Source organism: Choloepus didactylus, chromosome Y, assembly GCF_015220235.1.
Source record: "Choloepus didactylus isolate mChoDid1 chromosome Y, mChoDid1.pri, whole genome shotgun sequence".
In the NCBI taxonomy this organism is placed as follows: Eukaryota; Metazoa; Chordata; class Mammalia; order Pilosa; family Megalonychidae; genus Choloepus; species Choloepus didactylus.
In genome coordinates this window covers 7,566,607-7,574,715 of record NC_051335.1, presented here as the reverse complement: position 1 = coordinate 7,574,715, position 8,109 = coordinate 7,566,607, and positions in this window count along the sequence as shown.

Here is an 8,109-nt window from a genome sequence, read left to right as displayed (position 1 = left end):
TTATTGGCAATAGAGGGTCCCTTTAAAAACAATATCAGCAAGCAGGCTAATTCCTAAATGTGGGGCCTGCTGCTCTAGCCTGTCCTGATCTCAGATACTCAACTAGGCAAAGGGGAAAAGAGGAGGATCTGAGGTCAGAAAGGAACGGGAGGCCATTGTCGAAGGACCTGCAGACCATTACAAAAGCTTCCACTGTAACTGTGATGAAATGGAGAAATCTTTGGGGGCAATATTACCTCACAGGGTTGGGGATCAAATGAAATAATGTATGTCTTAGTTTCTGAGCTGTTAAAACAAATACCAATGCAATGGGTTGGCTTAGACAATGGGAATTTATTGACTCAAGGTTTTCAGGCTAGGAGAAGTCCAAATCAAGGCATCAGCAAGGCAATGCTTTCTCTCCAAAGACTGTGGCAATCTGGGGCTGGCTGCTGGTGATCCTTGGCCCTTGGCTTTTCCATCATATGGCAATGCACATGGTGGTATCTTCTCCTTTTTCTTCTGGGTTCCACTGACTTCCAGCTCCTGGCTGCTCCCAGTGGCTTCTCCTTCTGTGTCCCATTTCCTTTGCTTATAAGGACTTCGGCCATATTGGATGAAGGTCCACCCTCATTCAGTTCGGGCACCCCTTAGCTGACAACATCTTCAAAGGTCCTATCTACAAATGGGTGAACACCCGGAGGATCAGGAATTGGGCCCTGAATGTGCATTTTGTGGGGGACATGACTCAATCCCCAACAATATATGTTCAATGCTGAAAGCGGCACCTGGCATCTCAGTGTCAGCTATTATTATCATTAATACTAGTATTATTTATTATTCCTCTTCAGAACGAGAGGCAAGTGGTACTGTATGGATGAGGGACAGGGAAAAGCAATTGTGATGACTCCCATGGCTGGCCTCAGTCTTCTCAGTAATGTAGAGGGTGGGGTGGTGGGACAATGCAGGGCCTGCCATAGTGAATACCGTCTTCCTCGGTCCAGCCTGACAAGGGGACGTCCGATGACAGGAAGACATCATGCCTGTAAAGGTCTTTGTGCTCCAGAGAAGAAAGCTGACTTGTCAATTTTAGGCGCTATTTTTTGAAAGCCAAATGCCAGGCTTTGAAATGCAGCCTGCCTCTCTGCAATACCTAGTTTTGTTTCCATAGCACGGGGAAGAAAATAATACAACAACAAGGCAAACTGTTTATACACAGCAGTATTTCTGGTAACCGAACTTATTAGTTTAAAAAGCAATATTTACAGAGCCCACAAAATAGCATGCTTTGGTCTGCAGAGACCTGTTTCAATTTAAGCACTTCCTTTAAAATTTGTGAAAGGAATCAGTTCTAAGAGACAAGGCACCTGCCTATTGGATTTCACCATGCGCATGTCACATTATCCCTTCCTTGGGTGCAGGAGGTGATGATTTAAACTATTGGAAAGATCTTTTCTGTCAATTGGTTTGAGTTTTATTTATAGCCACTGGCTGGATAAGCCCCAGGATTCTCATTTTTTTACTAGGCATGAGTGGCTCAGTTGCCTATTATGTAGATCACCTTATTATAACTGACACCTGGGTAGAGCCGTGACTCAAATGCTGGTGCTGGCTCTCCTGAGGGTGAGGGAAGGGAAGAGGGGGACAGCTGATGAGAGATGAAATGTCCGTGAGCTTTCCCATTGCAAGAGGCTTTGCTCTTATACCCTGGACCCCTGGCCGTGGGGAAAGGAGGGACAGCTGGAAGGGACAAGGGGTTGCTCCGAGTGTTAATGCTGTAAGAGCATTTCCATGGTGTCGGGTACAGCAGCAACCACCTCTACCACCATTATTCCTATAATGCATGCAGCATTTACTAGGCACCAGGTACATAGATTACATCTTCTGAGCCTCACAACCACCCTGTGAGGTGGGCAGTGTTATTAGGTGAAGACACTGAGGCTCAGAGCAGCTCGGTCACGTGCCGAAACACACATAGAGATTAAGCGGCAGGAAAGCAGTATTGGAGAGAAATGATTTTCCTAGGAATTCCATTTTGGCCACTGTATTAGTCAGGGTTCTCCAGAGAAACAGAAGCGACCGGGGATATATACGTAAATATTAAGAGATCTATTATAGGAATTCGCCCATGCAACTGTGGGGATTGGCAAGTCCAAATTCTGTAGGGCAGACCACAAGTTGGAAACTGATGAAGGGGACATTGAATTCCCCAGGAGAAGCTGGCTGGCTGAAGTAGAGCTAGAAATTCTTTCTGACTGCTGAATTCCTCAGTTCTCCTTTTAAGGCCTCCAGGTGGAGGAGAAGATTCCTCTCATTGCTGAAGACAGTCTCCTCTGTTGATTGCAGACGTAACGAGCCCAAGATGCAGTGGACTGACTGATGATTTAAATCCATCTACAAAATACCCTCACAGTAACAATCAGGCCAGAGCTTGCCTGACCAAACAAGTGGACACCAAAACCTAGCCAAGTTGACACACGAAATTAACCACCACAGCCACTCCCTAGATGGGAGTTCTTCAACTGCATTTCCTTGGGCTTTGGTTTGCTCATGTGTAAAATGAGCATGATTACATCCACCTTACAGGGTTGCTGCAAATAAAGCGTTTAGCACCAAGCCTGGCATGGAGGACATACCTGATGCGTGGTGGCTATTGGTACCAATGGAAGGTGAGAAAGTGAAGCTAGGAAGCCAATGGTCAAGAGAACCAGCACTTTGGTCCTCTAACTTCCTCCCTTGCAGTCCTGCGTGGGAGACCAGAGTTGCTGGCAGGAGACGTGCCTCCTGCAAAGGGGAAATGGGGATTGAAACCAGCTGGCACTGGGGGGTGTGAGGTGGTAGAAGAGCCCCAAGAGTGAGGAGGTGGTGGCAGCAGTTAACAGCCAGCCCCTCTTCTCACAAAGGAACTGGGAGGAGGTCTCATGGAAGGCACCGAAGGGGGTATCCTAGGTGCAGGATGACAGCACAGAACAAAGGGGGAGGCAACAGTTAGTATCTGAAAGAGGCCTCAGCCATGTCCCCCAGGAAAACAAGCACTGACCGTCAGATGGGAACATAGAGAAAGGCCCTTGATAGCAATTTTGCTCAACCTCCTCAATGTCCACCCGGGCACACCAGGGCATCATGGCTTTAAATCACATAGTTGTAAATCTGTTTTATTTTTCTCTTTTATGTCCAGAGAGCAAATTGGGAGTGCAAGATGACTCTGCCACCTTAACAGTGATATGATCCTGGTAAAATTACCTAATCTCTTTATGCCTCCATCTCCCCAACTACAATAAAGCACCCATTTCATGGGAGCTTTTCACAGATTCAATGAGGGAATGCCTGGGAACAGTGCCTTGCTAAGCATTCAATACATGGTTGTTTCTGCTTACCTTTCCCAAATTCTCTGCAACTTTACTCACCTGTCACAATCACTTACGTTTGCTCTCCCCAAGCCACCCTGGGAAGCTCATCTAGTTGTCGGCTGTGGCAGTTAGGCCCTCACTGCTAGTGCCCACACTGGTGAGGTGTCTATTTCTGTGACACCGAGAAAATGGAGGGCCTGCTTCAGTGTTCCGGTCCTGGGAGTCCCTCTGGGACAGCCGAGGCCCTGAAGGAGTAGAGCTGCAGGACTCCCCTGTAGACAGGCCTACTGACTACCTATAGCTTCTCCTGCTGAGACAACTCAGCTGAGTGTGGCTCCTGAGGGCTTGGCCTTCAGTAGCAGCCTCCTTCTTACAGCTGACTTTCTCCTTGTCCTTGAGGTGAAGCTGGGGCCTCCTCCTGAACAAGGGTCACTTGCTCCTTTGCCAGGCACTGAGATAGTACACAGACAGCAGTGGTGAGCAAGATGGAGATTGTCTCTGCCCTCATTGATCAGAAATGAAACCCAATTAAACAAGAAACAACAATAAAAGTGATTAGAACTATTCGTGTATATATTTAACCACTTGTGACTAAGCATGTGTTTTGGGCCAAGTCCTATGCTAGGAATTTTGGTTCCCAAAGCAAACATGGTCTGTGCAGTCTAGTGAAGGGCACTGTATAATTGTAATGGTATACTTCTTGTTGTAATTCCTTGTTCAATGTCTAGGTGATATAAAGAAAAAGAATGGGATGCAGAGAGCAGATAATGGGGGGTATGACTCAAGTTGGAGGATCTGGGATGGTTTCCCCTGAGGAAGGAAGGTTTGGTCTGAGCCCTGAAGAATGTAGTTATCTAGGCAAAGGCAACTGAAGGCAGGGGTGGTGGGTGGGAGAAACTATTACCAACAAAGGAAACAACATAAGGAAAGGCCCCAAGGAAGGAAAGCATGTGGCAAGTTTGAAGAGCTGATTTTTCCAGACCATCTCTGGGATAATCAGCACAGGGAAGGATGGTACAAAATGAGGTGGCCAGATAAGTGGGCCCAGATCACGCAAGGCCATTTGGCCAAGCTAAGGAGTTTCAATTTTGTCTTAAGAGTCAGTGGGGAGCTGTTGATGGGTTTTAAGCCAGAGAATTACATGATCTGACTTATGTTTTCCAACAGTCTGGCTGCTGTGTGGAGAGTGGATTATGGAAGGCATACCAGAGGAGAAGTGTGGAGACCACATAGGATGATATTGTCCAGTGAGAACTGGTGGTGCCTTGGAGTTGGGGGTGGTAAGAGAGAGTGAGAAAAGTGGGCTGATTTGAGTGTGAGGTCAGAGTTACAACTGAAAGGATCTGGTGATGAGTTGGGTGTGGGGTATAAGGAGGCATTAGGGATGACCCCTGCTTATCAGGCTTGGGTGGATGGAAGATACTTCACTGAGATGGGAAGCATGGAAGGAAGAGTAGGTTTGGAGTGGGGCAAGGGGATGATGAGCTCGGTTTGAGAAGTGTTGCACTGAGGTGTCTTTGAAACATGGTATTCTGGTTTGCTAATGTTGCCATTTTGCAAAACACCAGAAACAGATTGGCTTTTATAAAGGATTTAATTTGATTGCAAAGTTACAGTCTGAAGGCCATGAAAATGTCCAAACAAAGGCATCAACAGGAGGGTGCCTTCACTGGAGAAAGGCCATTGGCTTCTGGAAACCCTCTGATAGTTGGGGAGGCACATGGCTGGCATCTGCTCTGGGGTTCTGGTTTCAAGATGAATTTCTCCCAGGACATTTCTGTCTAGGCATCTGGGAGTATTCTCTTAGTTTCTTCCAGGCAAACTCCAGACTAGCAAAAGTCTGCTTCAATGGCTGTCTCCCAAATGACACTCTTGGCTGCAGCAGCACTGAGTTCCTTCTTTTTGTCAGCTCTTTTATATGGCTACAGTGATTTAAGTAAGACCCACCCTAAATGGGTGAGGTAACACCTCGATGGAAATTATCCAATCAAAGGTCTTGCCCACAGTTGATTGAGTCACATCTCCATGGAAACACTTAATCAACAGGTTCCAACTTAATCAACACTAATACGTCTGCCCCCACAGATTGCATCAGAGAACATGGCATTTAGGGGGACATAATACATCCAAACTGGCACATATGGCTATGGGTAGTCATATCTATAGCTCAAGGGAAAGGCCCAGCCTGGAGACAGAAATGTAGATGCTGTCAATTCAGCATGCAGGTGGTAGCTGAAGCCAGGGAATGAATGAGTTCACCTAGGGAGAGTGGAAAGTTAGCACCAAAGAGGACCTAAGACAGACTTCTGATAAACTCCAATAGTTAAAGGTCAAGTAGAGGAGGATAAATTGCCAAAGGAGACTTAGAAGAGCCAGCCAAACAGATAGTTAGGAAAGAGAGTGCTTCAAGGAGGCAGTGGTCAATAGTAAGTACCTGCTAAGGCAGGCGTCAAGTAGGATGAAGACTGAAAGATATCTGTCAGATTCAGCAATAGAGATGTAACTGGGCCAGGTGAAGAATCAGCTCTGTTCCTCTCAACCTCCCCTTTAGCTGGGAGGTATTCTTTGGGTGACTGCCCTTAAATTCCTAATTCTGACCTCAAGTTCTTCACATGTCCCTTTGCCCCTTTCCCAGGCCACTCTGGTGGCTGGGCAGGACCTCCGTCAGTACAGTTCATGCAGTCTTTATGACTGTCAGCTACTCCCAACTGACTGGTGTTGCAGGCATCATTTTTATAACTACCACTTATCACTAATTTGTTCCTCATGCTGGCTTCATGTCATTCTTCTTTTATCAAGTGCTAATAGTCATGCATTAGCTACAATTTGTTTCTACAATTACTTTTGAAGGGTTCGGCAATGATAGCAGTTTCTGAACCAATACTATAAATTGTGTTTTTGAGGCTGTTAATAGCTTTGAAAGAATTCACATAATTATATAAACAAGTGAATGAAAAAATTTCCAAAGCAAAAAGCTTTTAGACTCCAGGCAGCCTATGTTATTCTTCAGTACTCCAGGTACCTTTTCTTTCAGGTAACTCCCAACCACCTTCCACACCCCTTCATGGATACACAAAAATTAAAGTACGAGGCTGGATTACTATGGTGGCAGAAGAGAAATATCTAGGTCCATCATAGGTAGGACACTAGACAATGCAGAAGTCATTGAGAAATGGACAGTTACAGAAAACCACAGAAATTCATAATAAATAAAGTGAATGCAGGGTCACAATTCCGTTTCTGTTTTAAAATCAGTTGCTGTTTTCTTATAGAGGATATCAGAGCCTGTTGAGGGTGGATTTACCTCACAGAATACAAGTTCCTTCATTAACATCTCTGAGGAAGATTCTCATCAAGGTTGGTTTCAAAGATGTGACTTCTGACTGCTTAACATTTGGACAAAGTGGTTTGGCTCCTTCTTACTCTCTAGTTGTGTTTAAATCTATCAGGAATGTAATTGAATGTTGTCTACTCAGTATGGCATCTCAAAAGTACCATATAAACGTGGGTAAGGAAGAAAAGAACAAAAGTGTTACGGGTGTATAGTGTTTTGCACACCTGTGGTGTGAAATACGGCAGCTCCTTCAGGTGATTTTGCCCCATTGCTCTGGGCTCTGGGCTCTACTCAGAAACTTGGAGGATATGGTCTTTTGGTCAGTGGGGCACTTTCTACCAACAACTCTAGCTCAGTTCATAAATAACTTTAGTAACTAATGACCATTTAGCCCTGTGCCCTCACAACCATCTACATGGTTGCCATTCCCTTTTCTGGGGCCGGATCTCTCAACTCAAATAAGGATCTGCTTCTAGAAGTCTTGCTTCTCACTGGCTGGCCCCTTGGATCTCTTGGAGCTTGCTGGTTTGGGTCCTTATTACTTTGGGTTATCTTCTGGAAGCCCCTCTCCTCTAGGAAGAGGCAGACTACACTGGGATCACCAGCCAATTTATAATGTCTGCTTGGGAAGACATACAGGCCTTTTTTTAAAAAAAAAATGAACTCCCCCTTGGTCTGCCTTTGCTGATGATCAATGAAAACAGTTTCCATTCAGCTAGAGTGACCAATGCTATGGTCTTTCCAATCCCACTTGAAAATTGCTATATTCTTTCTCAGAAGTATACATCCTAGATCTCCACAGGCCTCTCCAGCCCTTTGTTTATGTCTCGTCGTCGTATGTCTCAGCAGGAACCACAGAAGTACAACATGCAAATAAGCAAACTAAGAAACAAGGAGCCCTCAGCATCCATCAAGGGGCTTGACTTCTTTAAAAAAAATTCTGATTTAAACTGTAATTTCTTTTTCAAAACTCTTCCTGCCACTATTGGGAAAGCACAAGGGTCACCTACTCCCTTTTGCAAAGGAAAAAACAAAAACAAAACAGAGATCTCAGTGGCATTAGTCTGATATTTGATGCCTGGCTTCTTTTTTATTTCAAGACCCATTTTCTTTTTTCATTGTTAGTCTTGAAAATCTCCTGAAAAGTTTCCACGGCTTGATGTTAGAAGGTGAAGTGACTCTTTAAGTCAAGTCAGTGTTTCCCAAAGCTCATTAACAATGATGAGAAACAATGGTGTATGAATTTCTAGGTGGACTGTGTTCTAAAATAAGAAGCTTATAAGTAAATGATATGCTTGTGATTTGGGGTATTACTACTTACCCTCTTTGAGAAAAATCCTAAACACAGAGCTCAGGAACAATACAGATAGATTGGAGGGAGCTTATTTGCAATGCAAAGGGCCCCTTTAGTTTACAAAAGGATTCACTGATGCACAAGATTTCTGT